This window comes from Taeniopygia guttata, chromosome 20 (genome assembly GCF_048771995.1).
Source record: "Taeniopygia guttata chromosome 20, bTaeGut7.mat, whole genome shotgun sequence".
Lineage (NCBI taxonomy): Eukaryota > Metazoa > Chordata > Aves > Passeriformes > Estrildidae > Taeniopygia > Taeniopygia guttata.
Window position 1 is genome coordinate 14,782,047 of NC_133045.1, and position 21,567 is coordinate 14,803,613.

Consider the following 21,567-nt stretch of genomic DNA (forward strand, 5'->3'; position numbering starts at 1 on the left):
CGCTCTGCCCTCGGCGTGGGTGACCAGGACAGACCAGCAGTGACACGTCCTTGGCACTGAGCAGCTGGTGTGGGGACCGCTGTGCTCCCCCCGTGTGCGTGTGCCCTCCCTGCGTGAGGGTTAAGGCACTTGCACCTCCAGAGGCTTTGCAGCACAAACACAGCTACGGACGTGTGTGGTTATTGCCATTGTTTTCTGGGTTTCAGAAAAGTAGTTACCCTCAGGATGGGGATCTGGACGTGGCTCTCGAGGAGCTGGTAGTGTTTGCTGCTGGTCTCTGTGAGGGTGGAAGAAAAGGAACTTTTTAATGTGGATTTTTCATAGTTGACAAAAAAATAAGGAGATGGGTCTCTTTTGCCATGACAGAAGGAAGTGCCACTAGTGATTAATGGCATTGTGAGCTCCTTGTTGAAATAGGGTCAAAGCCATTGTGTAGGAGACATTTAGGGCCAGTTCTGCCAGCTGTGCAGTGTTTGCTGGGGACTGGGTTTGGCACGGGGCTGCTGGGGTCACAGCCTCATCTCCAGGTGTTCTCCGAGACTCCTCCTGCTCCCTCAGCTGAGCAGGGGAGGTTTGGCAGCTCCAGCAGTGATGTCCGTGCAGCTGGAGCCAGCTGTGTGCTCCAGGGTGTGTCCCAGCTGCTGCCACACCAGTGCCCAGTGCTCAGCCCCAGCTCCTGGGCTGCCCTGCAGGGACGCGACTTTGGGAAGGGCTCAAGAGCAGGACACAGGGAACCTTGTGGAGGGCTCTGCCTTGTGCACCAGCCTGTCTGTTCTTTGGCATCCTGGACAGCCCCAGACTCCCACCGCGGTGCAAGACAAGTGCAGAGGAGCAGCTGTGGGGGACAGACACCCTCCAGCTCTGTGGGCCTTGTCCCCAGGCCTGGCCTGGGACACAGCCCCGTCCTGTCCCCCCTCTGCACACCACCAGGAGCCCAGCCCGCCTCTCTTTGTAGTGCTATTTTTAAAACACCAAAGGAGAACTCCCACCTCTGTCTGCTGGAAACGTGTGTGTCCCCCGCAGCCAAGAGCTCTGCTCATTTTCAAACCTGCCGGAGTTAGCCTTAGATATAAAACCAAACAAGCAAACTGAAAGGGGCTTGTTGTGCAGAAAAGTTCCTCCGAATTAGTTCTATCTGGCTCGTGATCCCTTTTTGATTGAATGCTTAATAGCAGCCAGGTGCAGGCAGCGCGGGCCGCTCTGGAGGCAGCCTGGGAACGCCGGGCGGTGGGGCTGCCCACGGGTGGCTCGGTGTGTGGGCTGCTGCTGCCCTTCCTCTGCCTCCCCGCCGATCCACAGGGATCCCGGCCTTTGCTTCCTCCCCTGGGCGCTGAACCAGCTCAGGAGATGCACACACATGTGTCTGTGTGTGTGTCTGTGTGTGTGTGTGCGTGCACAGAGCTCTGGCTGTTGGCTGTGCAGGAGCCTGGGTGTGGACACGGACACAGACACAGGCACGGACATGGACACGGACACGGACACAGACATGGACACAGACACAGACACAGACACAGACACGGACATGGACACAGACACAGACACAGACACAGACACGGACACAGACACAGACACGGACACAGACATGGACACAGACACAGACACAGACACGGACACAGACACGGACACAGACACGGACACAGACACGGACACAGACATGGACACAGACACGGACACAGACACAGACACGGACACGGACACAGACACAGACACGGACACAGACACGGACACGGACACAGACACAGACACAGACACGGACACAGACACAGACACAGACACAGACATGGACATGGACACAGACATGGACAGGGACATGGACACGGACATGGACACTGACACGGACACGGACACGGACACGGACACGGACACAGACACAGACACGGACACGGACACGGCTGGGCCGGCACTGGGCAGGCTCCATGAGCGCAGCACACATAGCAGGGTACAGATGAACACGTTCTGGGGGCAGCTCTGGCACTTCTGCGCCATCCCAGCACGGCCCAGGGCCAGGAGCCCTCCCTGCTGCCAGAATTCCTGCAGCAGGACCCTCGCCTGGCACCCGAGACATTTTTCCATCCTGGCACTTCCAAACACGTCTGCTGGTGTTTGAGCCCCGTCCCCCACTATGAGTGCAGGTTTAGTGCATTCATTTTTGAAACAAACTGCCTGCGTAGATGAGAATAAAATGTGGATGCCAGGGAGAGAGACTGTCCAGAGACTGCCAAGTTGAAGACATTGCTCTTCTGGAGCCTGGCATGTCCCTGGGAGTGCAGGGGCCAGGAGGGTGAGCTCCTGAAGGCAGGAATGTTAACCTGGCCAGCGCTGGTCAGGGCACAGCAGTGCTCGCTGGCCCCTGGTGCCTGTTCCCGTGCCAGGCTGAGGGAGCAGCACTGCCAGGCAGCTGAAGGTGCCTGAGCTGCTCCTGCTTCTGTGGCCTTGGGGTCCTTTTCTATCCAATGTCCCTATTGTCAATACAGGATTTTTCTTTCCTTCCCTATCCTCTCCATTTCTTTTTCCCAAGTGATGCAATTGCCAGCAAACACTGTCCCAGAGAAAGATCTGCAGCATGTCTCTTCCAGCTGGAACTCCTGTAGTGCTGCCTGTATCCTCTCTGCTTACTGAACGTCCAAATCCTCCAAAGAAATCCAATGACTTTACACAAACAATTTCCTTGTGCCTGAAAACACAAGATTTGCCAGAGCTCTTTCTTGGTGTCAGCATCCAGGAGGATGTGAACAGGAGAAGGATTTGTTGGGGCAAACCCGCTGTGCCCTGCAGAGGTGCAGCCCAAGGTGAGCTGGAGCCCCTGGGCTGAGGGGCTGTGGGGGCTTTGCCACCGTCTGCAGGCAGTGGAGGCCAGGCAAGAGCTGGGCTGGCACCAGTGGCTGAGGTACCCACTGTCAAAAAAAACATCTGGACCTGTCAAAAAAAGTAACCTGTCAAAACATTCTGAGTGCACAACTGTCTCTGTGTGATCGTGCCCGATGCCCTGGCGCTGGATCTGCCCTTGGCATCGTGCAGTGACAGTGCTCAGACCAGGCTTCCTCCATCCCTGAGACACAGCTCCAGTTTCCCACCTGCAAGCGGGGCTGGGAACACCTTCAAGCTATGGAAAGAAAGGTAAAATCCAAGGGGAAAAGGGGCTGTGCTGGAGCCACTTCATTCATTGCTATCCCAAGGGTTCAGGTGTGTGCAAATGGCTGCAGCGAAAATCAGCCTAAGGTCTGTTCCTTCTCCTGGAGGGGAACTGTTTGAAGGATTAGGGCATATTTAGACATGGCAGAAATGGGATTCCTAAACAAAGGGCTGGGGGAGGTGAGTCCCTGCGCTGCTGCCACCGCTCCCACCACGGAGGGATTCCAGATTCACTGCCTACCTGCCTGCGGGAGTAAAACTGTCCAGACCCACTGCCCAGAGCTCCAAACTTCCATTTTAGGAGCTGGTGGAAACAGGGTGAGGCCTTTCTAATCCCCTGCTCTCGTAGCAGAGCGGGGAGGTGGGCTGGGACCAGGCAGCCGCCTGCTCAGGGCAGGGGTGCCCCGGTGCCCTGGGCACACGCCCGGTGCTGCAGTAAGGACCTGCTGCTGATCCTGCAGCTGATCCTGCAGCGGGATCCTCCTCTCGAGCACCACGGCCCCGCTGCCAAACCCCAGACGTGCCCAGGCTCTGCCTGGCTGCTTTCAGCCACGGCCCTTCGCCTGCCGGCGCTCGGTGCTGGGCATGGGATGGAGCCTCTTCTCCATGAATAGCCAGGGAACAAATTGAACGCTGAATTGCAGCACGGCAGGCCTTTGATGCAGGTTTGCTTTGGGATTGTGCAGTTAGCACAGGGGGACGTGCAATCCTTGGAGTTGGTGTGCAGGAGCAAATTCCTTCCCATGGGAGGAATGGGGCAGGCTGAGGGGAGGTGTCAGAGCAGCTGTCCCCCAGTGGCAGGGCTGGGCCAGTTAAGGTTTGCCCTGAGTTTAGGACAGAAAGATGCGCGATGCCAGATTGGTGCTATGGAGTGAGGGAGGGATGCTGCTGGGGTTTTTGGATGCTGGAGGTGGAGGTAGAGCTGCACCACAGGCACAGAGGGGATGGTGGGCTGTGTCCCCTTGGCTGTGTGCAAGCTCCCTCTGAGCAGAGCCCTTGGAAACTTTCCTCCTCCTCCTCCCCCGTGCTGAGTGCGCTCAGCTCGCCCGTGCACGTGCAGGGCTCTGGTGCGTGCGTGGGGCGAGGCACGGATGCAGGGAGGGTCCTGTGCTGGGCTTGCCTTGCAAGGCTGCAGATGCAACTCTTTTATTTACACCCACAATCAGTTTACAACCTCTGGCCAAAGCTTCATCCCCTGTATGGGAAGGTTTGGCCTGCAGAGAGACATCAGCACGAGGGCGAGTGGGAAATATGAAAGAGCTCTCTATGTGAGAGCAGCTCTGCTTGCTGCCAGTGCACAGCCGTGGTTTTTCCATCCTTTGGGCTCAGAGAGGTCTCCGTGCCATGAGCTCTGCTCTGAGTGCTGCCTGTGCCCAGTGAGCCACTGCTGCTCCCATTGCTGCCATCAGGGTGATGGGCAGGGAGGGACAGGGCCCCTGGAGCCCGTTTGTTCCTGTGCAAAGTCACAGCTGGGCTCTGTGCTGTTTGGCTTTTCAGCCCTGGGGCTCTGAGCCTCCATTCGGAAGCGCTGCCACATCCCTGAGCTGCTGTGAGTGCTCCTGGTGGATTGGCACTCCTGGGAAAGCAGCAGGTCCAGCAGCCTCAGATGGACCCCGGGCACCCACTGAGCACCTGGGGCTGCAGGGCTCCTTCTTGGCCCTGGAAATGAGGGCTGCATGCTGCCACGATGCCCATTTGGCTCTAAATTTCCTTGGGAGTTTGTAGAAAGGATTTAAAAATCATCTCTCTGTAAAACTCAGGGTAAAAAAGGGGCAGTGGGCAATGAAAGAGCCTGGTGGTGTGAACTGCTCTGCTGGCCCGGGCAGTCGGGAGGATGGAGGAGAGCCCTGGGCTGCAGAAGTGCCTGGGAGCCCAGCCCAGCAGCGAGGGGGACCCAGCCCGGGCCAGCCCTGCCCCAGCAGCGAGGCAGAGCCGCTCTCACACGTGCAGTGCTCGCAGCCCGGCACTGCAAAACTGCTGCCCCTGCCCCTGCAGAATTCATTGTTTTCTGCAAAGAAGAAAATCATTTGGGGAATAGATGGAAAAGGGAGATAGCGTCAGGCAGTCATGGCCTGTTCTCCACCTGTTGTTATTTTGGTCTGGCCCAATCAACCTGCTAGCCAGGCTGGAGCCAGAGACCATCTGGAAAAACTGCCGTGTTTATAAAACTGACATGGAGCAGCACCCCAGGGCCCTGACCTCCCACACAAATCTGGAAATGATTAAAATGGCCCCGGCTGCCTCGGCGGCGGAGCTGCCCAGCGGCTGCATTTGGAGTTCTCATCAGCGGGCTGGGAACGCACAGCCCTGCCCTGCCCTGCCCTGCCCTGCCCTGCCCGGCTCGGGGTGCCCCGGGAAGGTGCCAGCGCAGCCCGTCCTCTGCGCCCTTCCTGCGCCCGCAGCCCCCCGCAGCTGCAGCGCTGCGCTGCTCCCACCCGTGCCCGCAGCAGGACGGGACGGGTGCCACGGGCTGCGAGCCCCAGAACTGCCTGCCAGCTTCACCAGCTCCTTCTGCAGGCACCGAGCGCCCAGCCACGGCTGCGGGGCTGTGCCACGTCCAGCCCTTCCTCGGGAGCAGAGCGGCTCTGGCAGGACCTGGAGCTGGGCTCCAGCTTTGGAGGAACGCTCCCCAAAGGCTGCTGCCCTTCCCTCTGTGCTGCTCTCAGACCTCCCAGCACAGGGATCCTGGTATCAAAGCAGCCCTGTGTCCCCTGCGCAGCAAGGGCGAGGGACACCTCGCTCAAATTCAAACCACCTTGGACCTTGCTGACCTGGCCTGGCCTGGGGACGTGTGGCTGCTCTCAGCCCTGCCTGGCCTGCTGGCCAGCAGCTTCATTAGAGAGGTGTGAATAATGAATTATCCGTGACTCTGAGCCATCCGTGGAAAATTCAAATCAACCTGCTTTGTGGTTACAAGACGTCAGCAAAGTGTCTGCCAAGAGAGACGAGGGGAGAGCAGAGAGGCAGCCCCTTCCTTGGTGGGATGAGGGCCGGTGGAGGCGATGGGCGGTGCAGGAAGGGGATGCTCGGTCAGCCGGGGCTGGAGCTGTGTGAGGGATGCTCCCCACTCCCACCTCACTCCCCACCAGCAGGGAAGCGGCTGGGTGGGCACGGGGGTGATTGCAGCCATGGCCACCCCTGGGCCCCCTCCAGCTCCCAGCAGAGCTGCTGAAGCTCTGTCCTGGCACAGGGGTGGAGCCAGGTCCTGCAGGGCTGGGGACAGCTGGCACAGACCAGGAGCAAGGCAGGGAGAGCCCAGCCCCATGGCACACGAGGGGTGCCACAGCTCCTCTTGCACTCAGGGCTGCTGGGGCTCACAGCCAGGCTTTGGGAGACATGTGCTTCACCCCAGCACAAGGGGACCCAGTCCCTGGAAGGGTCCTGGCCTTGGGCCTGGAGCAGCCCTTTGGGCTGTGTTTGTCTGTCCCTCCCTGGTTTATCTGTCCTGGCCCAGCTTCTGCCACCACTGCTGTTCCCTGTGTTATCAGGGGAGGATGGTGGGGATGGGACAGGAGCAGGAGGGGCTGCTCAGCTGCACGGTGTGGCTGGGGACAGCCAGGAGCTTGCACTTGGCACAGCCACAGCCAGGCACAGCCGGGCAGGATGCTCTGGGCAGAGCTTGTCCTTCCCTCGGGGTGCAGCCCTGGCCTGGCTGCGAGGGGGACAGCTCCTGCCCACCCTCCAGCGTGCCCACCGAGCTGCTCCTGCTCTGTGTGCTCGGCCAGGGGAGCTGGGAAAGGCCCGAGCTCCTCCTCCCAAAGCAGGCAGGGACTTGGTGGAAAAATGTGCAAAAATGTTCAGCCTGAATTTCAGGTGCTTTAACTGGCTGCTGATAACGAGGGGAGCCTCATGCTGCTGCGGGATGAAGGCTTTGAAGCGGGCAGAAGAGACCTGTCACGTCTTTGTCCAGGGCCAGCTCTGCCCGTTGATCCCTCTATCAGATGAGTAAACCCGTATATATTAACCCGGAGCCAAAGTAAACATGTTCTGAGTGCTGAAGAAGCTCAGGTAAGTCCATTTCTCCCCCAGGAAGATGGAGCTGAAGCCCTGGCTGGGGACAGCCGTGTGATCCCAGAGCAGCCCCTGGCACAGGCTCTGGTGGGGCGTGTGGCTGTGTGTGCCTCAGTTTCCCTGCCTGGGGAGGGGATGGGAGCCTCCACATCCTGGGCCCCCACCCCAGAGCCCTCTGCTGCCACTGCTCACCTGCTCCAGGGGACGTGGGCACACTCCAGCCCTCCTGCCTCAGCCCCCTCTGTCTGCAGAGATTGTTAAATCCCGGTTTGCAGAGGGTCGGGCTGATTGCCCGGGAGAAAGGAGGTGATAACAGCAGGAGATAAACCCTCCTGCCAGCCCCGGCAGCCCCTCACACACCCACCTGCAGGGACCACGAGGGACTATCAGCCCCTACTTTACTGTACTCTGTTACAAATTACAATTAAAACCTAGGACAGGAATGATTTTGTGAGTAAATTGCCCTCCAGGGAAGTTCAATACTTGGAAACACCAGAAAAACCTGTGGCTGATTCAATCACTGGCCAGGGGTGGTGAGTGGGTCTGACCTGGCTTTCTTCTGCCTTGGTACTACATGAGCAGCACAGGGACATGAGCACTTCGGTGCTTTTTCCCTGGGGGAGGGTTGAAATGACTCATGCTAATGGGGGTTTTGGCACTATGAGGTCTGTGCCTGATTTTTTTTAATAAGCTTCAAAGTTTCATTTCCACATGATTGTTTTGGTTTATTTTGCTTCATTTTTTTATACTAAGAACTGTGCTAGATACTTCTGCTTCACATGTTCCCTTAAATGATGTGCTAAATACATTGTGAATGCAATACATTACACGGAGGTGGTCATTTGGATGGCACAAAGTTCAATTTGTACAAAGGGCAGTCTAGGAGTGAGAAGGAGAGAGCATCCCTGTGGTGCCACAAGGAGCCCTCATCCCGTCCATCATTCCCACCACCCTCCATGGCCCCGCTGTCCCCGCCCTGGGCACTGAGGAGAAGGCAAACGGTGGTGGAGGAGCTTCGCTGGGGACAGGGGGAGCGAAGGGAAGTGACTCCTCGTGTCTGTCACCACCGGCTGTGTGTCACCAGGGCCAGTGTCACCGCGGAGGCCACCAGCGTCCAGCCAGCGGCCAGCGCCGCTCGCCCTGCCCGGTGTGCCTGCCTAGAGCCCAGTCAGCCACGGGAGAGAGGGCCACACACGGGAGAAAGGGCCCACATGGGAGAAAGGGACATGCACGGGAGAAAGAGCCACACATGGGAGAAAGAGCCACACACGGCTGCTGGCCCGGCCAGGATGCTCTCAGTGAGCAGAAAGAACCACACACGGCTGCTGGCCTGGCTGGGACACTCCCGGTGAGCGGGACCGCCGCCGGTGCCGGTGCTGGGGCGCACCTTGCAGAGGCAGAGCTGGGCAGCAGCCAGAGGAAGCCGCCGCAGCTGACGGCCGTGCTGGGAGCTGGGAGCAGAGCGGAAACCAGGACAGCCCCAGCCACGACCTTTCCTCCCTCGGGGAATGTGCTGCCTCAGCAGGAAACGCCTGGGGCTCTCCAGCCTCTCCCGGGGCTGCTGCTCCCCAGGACCGCTGCCAGCTGCTGGAAGGGTTCTGACCACGAGCATCCTCGGCAGGGCTTTGGAGAACAGCGCTGGCTGTGTGTCACACCCACAGCAGCCACGCACCCTGTCACCGGATAGCTCGGGTGGTGAGGGAAAAGGGACGTGCAGCCAGCCTGGGTGCAGGACTGCCCAGCAGGCTGCTCTCACAGCACACCGGGGGGATTTCTGCCCTCAGAGTCTCATTCGGTCTTTTCTAAGTGGTAAATAAATTGCCTGGGAAATTAGGACAAGGATGGGAACAGCTGGCATTGAATCCTGATTTCTGTTCTCTGTCCACACTGCTGTGATCCTGGGAAAAAGCACATCCTGCTGAGGGTGTGGAGCTGCCGGCCCCGCTGCAGGTGCCTCAGCATCCCCCAGCCCTGCCCGCTCCCGAGGGAGCTGTGGGCACGGATTGCAGGTGCCAGAGGGACCGAGCCTGGCTGGGCTGGGCTGTGGGCACGGATTACAGGTTCCAGCAGGACCGAGCCTGGCTGGGCTGGGCTGTGGGCACGGACTACAGGTGCCAGAGGGACAGAGCCTGGCTGGGCTGGCACGGCCCAGCGCGGCAGTGGCAGGGCCTGGTGTGAATGCTGAGGAGCAAAGCACAGCCAGAGCCGTGGGGATCCACTCTGTAAAACCTCTGCGCTCCCCTCCAGCTGAAAATCAAAATGTTTGCCTGAGGAACAGCCTATGTCACTCAAAAGTCAGCCCAGGCCAGTCCCCAGCGCAGGGTTCCGCTGGACGTGGCTGGAGGCTGCCAGGATATCAGCCAGGCAGGGGCTCAGGTTTGCGACTGAGCCCTTCGGGTCTGGGGGTGCTCACAGCGCCGGGCATGGGGATGCCAGCACAGGCGCCACCTTCGCTTTCCTCAGCCAAGGATAAGCCTGGAGAGGGCTCTGGCTGGCACAGCCCTGGCGCCAGAGGGGCTCCACGGCAGCAGGGTCAGCCCCCGTAGGTGAAACGGCCGAGGAGCACCGGCATAGGAAACGGGGGCCCGTTCCGGTGAGGAAACGGTGCGAATGCTATTTATTTGCAGAGTTTTGTTTTCGCTAACTCCAGCATGAGTCAAACCCTTCCTGCCAGCATTCCGCCCGGCACGGTGCCTGCGGCTGGCACGGCCCACAGGGTGGAAGCTGCGATGGATGGCGTGGGCGCAGGAAGGTGACATGTGTCCCGGGACAGCCCCGCGGGTGTCGCCTCTCCGATGTGTCCCGGGACAGGCCCCGCGGGTGTCACCGCTCCGATGTGTCCCGGGACAGGCCCCGCGGGTGTCGCCGCTCCGGTGTGTCCCGGGACAGGCCCCGCGGGTGTCGCCGCTCCGATGTGTCCCCGAGCCGCCCCGGGGCTCTCCGGAGAGGCTCCGCGAGCTGCGGGCACGGATCGCGGCTGGCCGGGAAAAGGGGGACGGGGCTGGGGAAGCTGCAGCACCCCCGGAGGGAGCCGGGGCTGTGCTGGGAGCGCTGCCCGCGGGATGGCTCCTGCTAATTCGGGGATGGGACAGGGCGGACACCGCAGGGCCGGCTCCTCATGCGGACGGAGCCACAGCCGTATCCTGTCTCGGGATAAGGGCCGCGGTAAGAATAGCACGGCCGCGCTTCCCGGCGCCCGCTCCGCGGCCCGGGATTTCCTGAGCAGGGCGGTGCCCCGCGGCTGCCGACACCGGGCACCGGCGGCTCCAGGCACCGGCGGCACCGGGCACCGGCAGCTCCGGGCACCGGCAGCTCCGGGCACCGGCAGCTCCGGGCACCGGCGGTTCCGGGCCATCCCCGCAGCTCCTCTGCCCGTGCACAGCGAGGGCTGGCGGGCAGCAGCTGCAGGTGCCAGGGCCGACCAGCTCCACGGTAGCACAGAAGGGGCTGGGAACGGGATCCAGACTGCAGAGCCTTGTGACCGGTCCTGGTCCAAGCCACTTCAGCTCGGAGAAGGGTCCCTTCAAGATGAAGAAACAGGCATTCAAAAGCAGACTGGTGACAGCCGTTATAACACCCTGCCAGGAGCACACGATGGTTTCCCAGTCTGCTCACTCTCCCCCAGAGATGCTCCAGAGCGGGTGAAAACAAACTGAAGACAAGTTTGGGGCTCTGACTTCTGCGGTGAGATGCAGCACCCCATGCCCTCGCCCTGCCCTTCCCCTGCAGAGGTCCCATCCTGTCCTGCTCTGCAGAGGAGCGGCCGCTCAGCCCGCACAGCCCTGCAGAGCAAAGGTCTTTGTGTGAGAAGGAGCCGCTTCCCCACCGCTTCCTCCTGCTGCCTGTGACCCAGCGCGTCCTCCGGGCCCAGAGCTGGCCCAGGCAGGAAACAGGTGGGATAAATATTTGTGCAAACCAGAGTGAAATTTCCCTTGAAGGCCGTGCAATGTGTTTCCCTCGCGCGGCTGTCAGTGGGAAGGTAACGGCCAGCGCAGCAGCAGGTGCTGCCAGGGTGGTGTGGGACCGGTGCTGCCGCCTTCCCGGGGAAAGTGAGCCCAATGCTCTTACTTCACCCAAAGACAGGCTCAGGAAGCTGCTGGGGGCTGCAGAAAAAGCAATCCTGGAAAAACCTAGGCATTTAACTGCTGTGGCTCAAACCCAAGGCCCGTGGGAGGGAGCCCTGCAGGGTAGCAGCCAGCACACCCCACCCAGGAGAGCCAGAGGGCTGTGGGATCAGCACAGCAGCTCCCTTGCTGCTGGGATGGAGCAAAGCCTGTTACAGGCCCAGCGTGACATTCCCAGAGATCCGTGCCTGCCCTTGGCAAGGCTGGTTAAGGAAACCACGGAGGGCCCCACGCCCCTGCAGGTCTGTGGGCACAGCCCCAGCATGGCTGGTGCTCACACAGGGTGAGAGCAGAGGGACAGAGGACAGAGGGACAGAGGGACAGAGGGACAGAGGGACGTGCTGGCAGCACCCGAGGGCAGGCAGCACGCAGGGAGTGCTGGCAATGGGGGAGCAGATGTTACCAATTCCTGATGTGGGCTGCTCCCCTGGGATGTACCCTGCCTGCTGGGAGGGACCAGGGAGGGAGAGCACAAGAGAGCACACAGCTCTGGTGCCTCCTGACCAAAGTGTTGCTGGAAACAACGTGCTGCTGGGGCTGGAGCAGACCCAGAAGCTCTTGCTCTCCCCTTGGAGAAGGGAGGTCAGGATCTGATCTGCTGAGCACATCAGCACCAGTGTGAAGCAGGGGCAAGTGCACTGCAAATCCTCTGGGGTGGGAGCCTGCAGCTTCAGTGCCCAGCTGCACTGGGGCTGAGCAGATTCAGAGGTCTGTCTTTATCTGGAACCCAAACTGAACAAGTCTGAGGTCTCAAACTTCATCTGGCTCCTTTCAGAGCGGGTCAGTGAGAAAGGAGTGGGAACTTTCTGTCTAAATCAGCGGGTGAGGTGAGCTGGGCAGCACAGGATGCAGAGGCCTCGGAGCTAACACACACTCCTTCCAGCCCCAGCATCTGCTCTCTGACCTCCTGAGCTCCACTGCTGGCGAACCTGATGCGGCTCCTTCCCCCTCTGGGATTTCCTGCTCCCGCTGCCTGCAGAGAGCACGGGGAGCAGGTGGGCAGCGCTTCCCCCGCAGCGCTCCAGTAGCTGAGCCCTGTGCTTTGGGGGCTGCAGGGTGGGGGCGGCCTCTGCAAACCAACAGGGTTTCACAATAGTTTGCTTAAGGGCTTGTGACTTAGGGCTCAGGTGCTCCAGGCAGGCCGGAGCAGGGAGCAGCCCTGTCCTGGCTGCCCCAGGAGCCCAGCCCGCTCTGGCCTGGGGGCACAGCCCTGCACCCCATGGGCACAGCCCCGCACCCGTGGGGCACGGCTGCTCCAGGGGCACAGCCCCACACCCGTGGGCACAGCCCCGCACCCGTGGGGCACAGCCCCGCACCCATGGGGTATGGCCTCGCTCTGCGGAGAGTGCCAGATCCACCGGCAGAAATCGGCTGGGCCAGCTCGATCCTTTCCCCTCCTCTGACTCTCCCCCTTTTTCCTCCCTCTCCTTCCCCCTTCCCCCAAAAGCTCTTTGTCTGCAGGCTCTGCGGAGGAAGCAGACCTTCTGAAAATAAACTCTTTCTGCTTTGATCTGGTTTATGGGCACGCACTGTTTATAGCTCCGTGTGTACGACTTGACACCTTCCCACCTGCGGCCCCAGCAACTGCTTCTTATCACAGCCACTTTGGATATTAGCAGGGCGGCAGGAGGGAGATCTGGAGGTCCCCAGGGCCCCCCCACACCCCACAGCCCCCCAGGCACTGCCGCTCCCCTCCCCAGGCAGGAGGGAGATGGGCTGGTGTCTCCCTGCATGTGATAATTGCATCAGCCCGTGTTTATTGGGATGTTTATCTCCACCAGCAAAGGTGGGAGGGTGCTCATAGGTTGGGTCCATCCCCTCCCCACAGGAATTAGCTCCTTTTGAGCTGTCCCTCTGCACAGCCCAGGACAGCACTGGGTTGCCATGCCTGTGGTCTGACCTGGTGGATATACACTGCGGGCAGTGGGGGCAGGCAAGGCCTGGGAAGCCCCAGACCTGCTCTGTTCTGACCTGCTGAGGTGTGTTTTGAGGCAGGTGTCACCCACCTGGTGGTGGGCCTGGGGCCCATGAAGGCACCACAGCCTGGCCGTGGTGAGCACAGGAGCACCCAGTTCCCAGGGGGGCTGGCACCGTGTGAAGGGTCTGGGGGGACAAGCTCAAGGCACGGGGGGCTTGGCTTCAGCTCACCACGGAGCCAGGGTTTCAGGCAGGAGCTCTGCCGTGCAGTGCCAGTGCTGCTGCTGTGCTGTGGCACGGGGGGACAGCAGGGCCAGGGGCCAGCCCTGACCCTGTGTGCAGCCCCACAGGGAGGGCAGGCACCGCTGCCTGCTCACCGAGCTTTCTGCTGCCACACAACTGCCTGGAGAGGGCCCGAGGTGTTGCAAGAAAATGTCTGTTAATAAACAATGCCAAGCCTGGGCTGCACTCACAATTGTCTTTTATCCACGCTGGCCCTCAAACCATCCACAGCAGGGCATCTCTGCTGCTGACACAACGAGCCCACGTGCCCAGCACGGCCCCAGCGGGTCCCTGGGGTCCCCACCCACACCAGCAGGGCCCAGGGACTGCACCCACACTGCCCCAGCACCCCGGTGTCCCAAGGGACCCCCGTACCCCCCGGCTCCCACCCCACCTCCTCCCCTGAGCCCAGGCAGCTGCTCCCCACCCAGCGCTGCAGAGGTGGCCCCAGGTGCCACATGCTGGCCCTGACCCATCTGTCCCTGTCACCCATCTCCACATCCCACAGGGGTCTGGCTGTGCCCACTGCTCAGCCTGGCACCTCAGAGCAGTGCCAGTGACACCAAATACCTGCTGTAACACCCAGGGCAGTTCACTGCACAGAACAGTAGAGGTTTTGAAAATTTCCCCTCCAAAAGGTGGAGGAAAATGAAATCTCAAGGCTCATTCCTAAGTCTTGGATTAGATCAGCCTTGGTCAGTTCTTCCACCCTCATTCAGACACTTCTGAAATATTTTGTTTTCACTTTGAACATATAGAATGTTTTAAAGTGCATTTAATTAGCTTATATTTCATGGGAAAAAAAGAGATCATTGGGACTTGGAAAGAACTGGACTTTTTTAGAGAGCTCCAATGGTGGGGCCATATTTCCAAGTAGAGAAATGAATCAAAATCCACTTTTCCCCACCATAGTGATTGCAGCTTTCTTTCTAAAGAAACACCGTTTCTTTGAGACATTCCTGCTAGCTCTGGCAGCAGTGCTCCCTCCGAAGCCGCTGCTGCTCAGGAGGAGAGGGTACCACCCAAACTCCCGTGTCAGGCTGGTGCAGGGCAGCGGGGGCACCCCTCACCAGGGGTGTCCTGGGGTCGAGCACTGCGGAGGAAGGGTGCTCCTCTGCCCCTCGGGACCCCAAGGCCGGCCCTGGGCGCAGGGAGCCGCGGGGCTCTGGGGATCTCCTGCTGCAGGGCTCGCCCAGCCCGGGCTCGGTGTCTGGCACAAGGGCTGCTATCAGCAGGGCTGGGCCGAGCAGGGCTGGCACAGAGCACAGCCGGGATTGCTCCTGGCTGCGCAGAGCTGGGCTGCAGCCAGGCACCGGGAACAGCCTGCGCTGGCAGCGGAGAGCAGCCCAGAAACGCCGGGCTTGGCCTGGCGTGGGGAACGGCTCTCCCCTGGCATCCTCCCCGGGCACATCGCCTTCCCCAGGGGCAGGGCATCCCTCCACCCGCAAAGCACGGCTGCCAGGCCCTGCGGCTGGAGCTGCCGGCTGGATGTGGGAATTGCTGTGTGAAACACCCGGGGAGGGGCTGCTCCTGCCACACACCGTGTCTCACACCGCCCCTGCACTGTGCATTTCTCACCTTTGCTTTCCACCTCTCCCGGCTGTGAGCCGAGCCCCAGGTGAGAGTCTGGGCTGGGCAGGGGTCCCTGCCCCCTCCCCGGGGCACACGAACCACATCCCTGCCCAGCCCAAACCCTGCCCTCAGAGGCAAACCCACCGTCCTTTCACATCCCTGCCCAGCCCAAACCCTGCCCTCAGAGGCAAACCCACCATCCTTTCGGGCAGACACTGCTGAGGCTGCATCACGTAGGAAGGGTCTGGTTTTCTTCCTGTATTTTGGGGGCCCGAGGCTCGGAGCCAGCCCAGCCCCACCTGCCAAACACAGTCCCCATAGCGGGGAGCCGGCAGCGAGGCACACGGGGCAGACTCTGGGCACCACCTGCGAGCCTCAGACAGTGCCAGGGCAGAGGGAGGCGAGGCAGCTCCGGCTGTGGAGCCTCCTGAGGACACAGTGGCACAGGCAGGGGAGGGGAGCTCGTACCCAGCTCTCGGGGAGCTCTCGGGGAGCTCCCGGGCTCTGGGCTGCACTGACAGCAGAGCGTGGCCACCCCTCCCACCGGGTGTGCGGTGCCAAGTCAGCCCACAACCACCTCTGCTGGATGTGGAGGCACCTCCGCCTTCTCCTGCCAGCCCTGCGAGGGTCGTGGGGGCCCGAGGAGCGTCTCGGTGCCCCCGGGCCCGGCTGTGCCCCCGAGCCCCCGTCCCGCACTGCGGTGCCCAGCCACAGCCACGCACACCATCAATCACTGCAGCCACTGCCTCCCACCCCGAGAGCTTCTCAAAAGAAACTCCCAATTTTCAACACCTACTTAAGGCACTTGAGGCGGGTCGCTGCGGCAGACGTGAGCTCATGCCGGCGCTCGCAGGCATGTGCCACCCCGCTCTAAGGCTGACGCCCTCAGCAAAACATCTCCCGAGCTCCTGGCTGCAGGGCGGGCGCCAGGCGGGCACCAGCTGAGGAACAAAAGGTGGGGCACAGGTGGGCCTGGAGGCACCGTCAGCCCCAGGAGAGACACCCGGGGTGCCCCTGAGGAGGCTCCTCCAGGCATGCAGGAATTGAGTGGGTGGCACCCAAGGGGGGCAGCTCAGCCCTGTCCCTGTCCCCGTCCCTCAGCCCACACGTGGGCTGGCTCGGTGTGACATCCAGCCCTGCAGCTCTGCGGGCGCTCAGCGCTCAGCACAGCCGGGCAGTCCCTTCCCTGGGCAGCAGCCTGGGCTGGCTGAGCACAGCCACACGTGGACAGCTCTCTTGGTTTCTCACCAGCCCTTGGCTGCCACAAAAGTTGTCTTCTGGCTAACCGCAGCCCGGAGGCGTGTGAAGGTCCCAGGCCCCAGGGGAGGAAAGCCTTTGGTGATTTCCCTTGCTTCATGCAAAGCAGGCCCATGAACACCACATGAAAGAGACGGGGCGGAGAGGGCACAGAAAAGGTTCCCAAGAAGAAAAAAAATGTGTGCCCTGGAAATGAGCCATGTTGAGAAGCCAAAATAACACTGAGGTACCAAGCTGTCCTAAAGCACCTGGGCCAGAAAAACCCCATGTGCAGGGCCACCAAGCAGCCTTGGTGCACGGATTTGCAAGGCAGTTATGGTCTGTGAAACAGAAGGGATGGCTGACACCAAATACATCTGGGGTGAGGTCCCTCATGGGGCAGACCCTACAGAGTCACCCTGTGCCCCAGAGAAAAGGCTGGAGCTGGGAGGGGCTGCTCAGCATCCCAGGGCAGACTGAGGCTAGGTGGGGATAAAGGGGTTAAAAATGCAGGAAAAGCTGCAAATGGATTTCACAGATGGCCCTTTAGCAATTGCAAACCTCCCCAGGTTGCACTCTGGCTGTGTGGGCCCCTGTGGGCGCTGGGACAAGGGGGCAGGAGGCACTTGGAGACCCCCGCCAGTCCGGCAGCCCCAGGGAGGCTCGGGGCAGAGGCTGGGACACAGAACGTGGCCTTGGCTTCAGCAGGAGGCATGGAAAATAAGAACGATGAGGTCACTGCAAAGCGGCCGTGTAGGATGTGATACAGGAGAGGAGTGGGGCGCACAGAGGAACAAGGAGCTATTGTAACCTTGCAGAGCAAGGAAAAACCAGCTGTGGGGATGGCAGGTCACCTCCTGCTCACGCCAGGCATTTGGGATTTAGCTTGTCTGAGGTCACATGCAGCGGGCGGAGAAGAGGAGAGGGTAGGAGGAGGTGGTGGAGGCCAGGTGGGATCTTGTGGCAGAAGCTTGGACGTGGCTTTTCCCCGCACTGCACCAGCCCTGCTGGGGGAAAGTACAGCAGGTACCGGTGCAGCCAGTTCAGGCACACAGAAAGAGCTGGAAAGCACCTGGCACAATGCTGGGAATGCCCTGGGCAGGGATCTACCTGCGTTCAGCCCCCCAGGGCATTCACTGGGACAGGCCATGGCCTGGGGGTGCTCAGAATCATCCCCCCTCATCCCTGCACCCTTTGACCTCCCGTTCTTTTAGCTGTGCCCTGCAGTGCCCAGCTGGCAGAGGGTGACTCGGTTCTCGGTGCAGTGCCCAGCTGGCAGAGGGTGACTCGGTTCTCCCTGCAGTGCCCAGCTGGCAGAGGGTGACCCCGATCTCCGTGCCGCGGAGAGCCCCAGCGTTATCCCAGGATGTGCGGAGGTGCCCTGGGGCCGTGCCCAGCCCGGGCCAGCCCCAGCCCCCTGCCCCGGCCAGCCCCAGCCCCCTGCCCCGGCCAGCCCCAGCCCCCTGCCCCGGGCCAGCCCCAGCCCCCAGCCCCGGCCAGCCCCAGCCCCCTGCCCCGGGCCAGCCCCAGCCCCCTGCCCGGGCCAGCCCCAGCCCCCTGCCCCGGCCAGCCCCAGCCCCCTGCCCCGGCCAGCCCCAGCCCCCAGCCCCCTGCCCGGGCCGCCCAGCGGGGCTGAGCCCCCAGCCCCGGCCGTGGTGCCGCGGTGGTGGAGCTCCAGACTTTGTGTCTGCGCGGGGACTTCCCGTCCCCGCTCGGGAGCAAAGAGCGGCTTGTTCGGCCCGGAGCCGCCTCCGCGCTGACTGCCCCGCTCTGTTCTCGCTAGCAATAATATACCCAGAGCTCTGCGCATAAATTGAGTTTCCCAGAGCCGGCCTGCTGGGGAGACTTTAATGGGAAGGAAAATAAACTGTGTACTCGGCACGCGGGAGGTGTGGTGCTGGCGGAGGGGCGCCGCGAGAAGGCTCCTCTTGGCTTCTTTTTTTTCCCACTTGTTTGCTGAGGGAGCACACGTATGCACGGCTGCCTCCCGGTGTGTTTGCTTCCCGGGATGCCAAGGGAAAGAGAGGCGCTCTGAAGGAGCTGGCTGAGAGCTCGGAGCCGCCAAAGCGCTCGGCGGCAGCAGCCAGCCCGGCTCCTGCGGGAGGAGCCGCTGCTTTCCTCCCCTCGGGCTGCGGGAGGCTCCGGGCCGCGGGCACCCGCAGGGATGCTGCCGAGCGGGGCCGTGCCAGCGTGGCTGTGATTTCTCAGCACAATGCTGCGATTCAGGCCCGGGGAAGCGCATGAGTCACGCTGAACTTCCCCGGCCAGTCACCGCTGGGAAACGCTCGCATCTGCTCCGCCGCCCTCCCGGTGCCTCCTGCTCTGGGCCGATCCCATCGCTTCTCCCTTCCCGCCTGCCCCGGGGCCGGCGGGGCTGCTCCGGGAATATCGGCAGCTCGGGGACGATGGAGCAGGGGAAGCACTGAGAGAATCCAAGAGGGGGATGGGGGGAACGACAGAATTTGGACGCGGGAGAAGAAAAGTGCCTGTGTTTAGCTGCTTGTCCGTGCACGGTGCACACCAGCCAGGACAGCCCGGCGTGCTTTTAGCGACCTGCGCCGCCCGTGCCCTCCCTCGGGCAGAGGAGGCTCTGTTGACTTAACTCGGGCTGCAGCTATTCCTGTTTGCGAAGCCTTTGAAGCCCTCGGGGAGAAAAGCGGCGCCTTGGGATGTGCCCGTGACTCAGGGAATCCGCCCCGCTATGACCAATAATTCCCCCGAGCGGCAGGAGGGAGGCTGGGGGCGGTGGGCATCCCCCAGCCGCGGGCAGCCCCGGGCGCAGGAGGGACACGGACGGGCTTCCCCGGGGCCACGCTGGGACTGGGAAAAGGCCAAAGCTTCGGGAAACAGTGTTTCCCTTTGAACACGCCGTCGGTTTTCAGCAAATGTCAGAAATACAAATGGGAAGTGAAATCCCACTTTTATAAAAATATTTGCTTTGAGCTGAACGAGGCTTATTAAGGGAAAGGGTGGGTTTGGGGTTCTTTTCGGCGTGATGCTCCTCTCATCCTGCTCCCAGAGAAGGCAGCCTCCCCTCGCCCCGCTGCATCCCCAGGGCCGTGTGCTGGTGGCCACGTCCCACCTGTATCCCCCCCGGCTTCCACAAAGCCTCGGCGAGCCGAGGGGGTCCCGAGGAGCAGCCCCGGCACGGCTCGGCCCGGGGAGCCCGGGGAGCAGCCCCGGCACGGCTCGGCCCGGGGAGCCGAGGGGGTCCCGAGGAGCAGCCCCGGCACGGCTCGGCCCGGGGATCCCGAGGAGCAGCCCCGGCACGGCTCGGCCCGGGGAGCCCGGGGCACGGGAGGGGCGGTCCCGCAGCGCCTCCCGAGCGGAGCCGGGCCCGGCGCCGGTGCCCCGTCTGTGCCGCATCCTGCTGAGTAACACGGCCGCAGCCATACATGGGGAAGAGCCGGGCCGGAGCCGCTCTGGGCTGTCAGAGCGCTCCCTGGCTCAGTAAATAACATTCCTGCTAACGCTGGTATGCGGGAACCCTTCCAGCTCCCCACTCACTCACTCGCTCACTGCAGGGCCTGCCCGACTGCAGGGGATGTGGGGCAGGGGCTCGCCCTGGCCAGACCCCCGCCTGCAGTGGGGTCCCTGCCCACCCACCGCTCCCAGCTCCCCCTACACGGGCAGCGTTTTGCTGTGGGCAATATGAAAACCTCTCAGACCTCTTGTGCTTCCCTGTGCCCCCTCGGGGGCTGAAGAGGGGGTGCCTGTGAAACCTGAGTTCTCTAAGTGACCAGTGCACAGCAAAAGCCCCAGATTGTATTAGCCCAAACATCCCAGACCTCTTGTTTGGACGAAGCCCTGCTCCCCTCCTCCTCCTCAGTGGCTGGGAGCCAGGAGGGGAATTTTCACTTTTGTTCCGCAGCAGCCAGGCCTTCCCCTGAGAGGGCCCTGCAACACCTCCCCACTTCCTGGGCTGCTCACCCACACCTTCCAGGGAAATCACAGCCGCATCCCAGAGCCATGCAGGCAGGCTCCCAGCTCACTTTATGGCCTCCAAGGGAATTCCACGGCTGGGGATGAGCCCACGTGTGGTTCTGGCAGCCTGGCAGCCTTGGAAGAGAGGCCTCTGGCTATGGTAGAGTCAGGTGGATATGGTAAAAAGGCTGCTTGGAGCCCGGGCTAGCTGATGTGCTCCATGCACCACGGCATGTCAGCGTGGGCTCCCTGCTGGAAATAGGAACAGGAGCCAGAGCTCCAGAACTCAGCATGGAGATGGCCCCACTCCCACCCGAGTCCTTCCTGGCCACTCGGCAGAGGAAATGTGTGCTGAGGGCTGCTGGGGATGGGCCATTTCCTCCCCAGGGCTTTTCCTTCTCTTCTTTGCCCTATTTCGGTATGTAAGGATCAGTGGAGGAAAGCTTGGCTGGTGTGGGGCAGGGTCTGTGCAGAGCTGTGGGTGCTGCTGGACCCCGTGGGTGCTGCTGGACCCCATGGGTGCTGCTGGACCCCGTGGGTGCTGCCAGGACCTGCTGTGGCCCTGTCCCCGTGGGCTGGGCACGGCTGGGAAATGGGTTTGTGCTGAGCTGTATTTACACGAGAGGAAATGAAAATAAAAGTGTGGTGCTTCCAGCTGTCTCCTGCCATGCCCCAAAAGCGGTGGATGGCTGTCTCAGCACTGCTGCAGCCCAGCAGTGGGATGGGGACTGGGGGAAGCCGTGGCTGGGGCCTGGCTGCAATCCCTGCAGGAGCCCGGGATGCCAGAGAGATAATGAGAGGGGATGTTAAACATTACTGCAGTCACAGGCGATTTATCTGACACCAGCAGAGGAAGGCAGGAATCCTCCAGGGTGCACAGCTCAACTTAGACCCCATTAAGGTTCCTTTTATTCCCTGTGTTTTGGCTGAAGCTGGAGCAGCCTCTGGGCTGCTCCTGCGGGAGGAGAGTTCCCCGGCCGGGGCCGGCTGCTCCGCTGCTCCCGCTGCTCCGGTGCTCCGGTGCCCCGCTGCCTGCCCGGCCGCCTCTGCCGCACCTCCCCGTGCCCAGCGCATCCCCAGCCCCGGCGGGCAGTGCCCCGCAGGGTGGGCACAGAGTGCAGAGAGGAGCCGGGGGTCCCCCTGGGGCCATCCCGGCGCTGCGGGATGGGGACAGGAGGGAGATGCCGGAGGGGCCGTTTGTGCAGGGCCAGGTTTGCGCTGCCTGCAGCCTCCCAGCGCTGCCAGGACATCATCTCCTCTGCTCGGAGATTTCTGGGGGATTTTTTTCTATCCAGAAATAGGAAAATACCTGAGCAAGCTTGGGGATTTTTCTGTACCTGGGCAGGACAGCTGCCACTAAAGAGCTTGC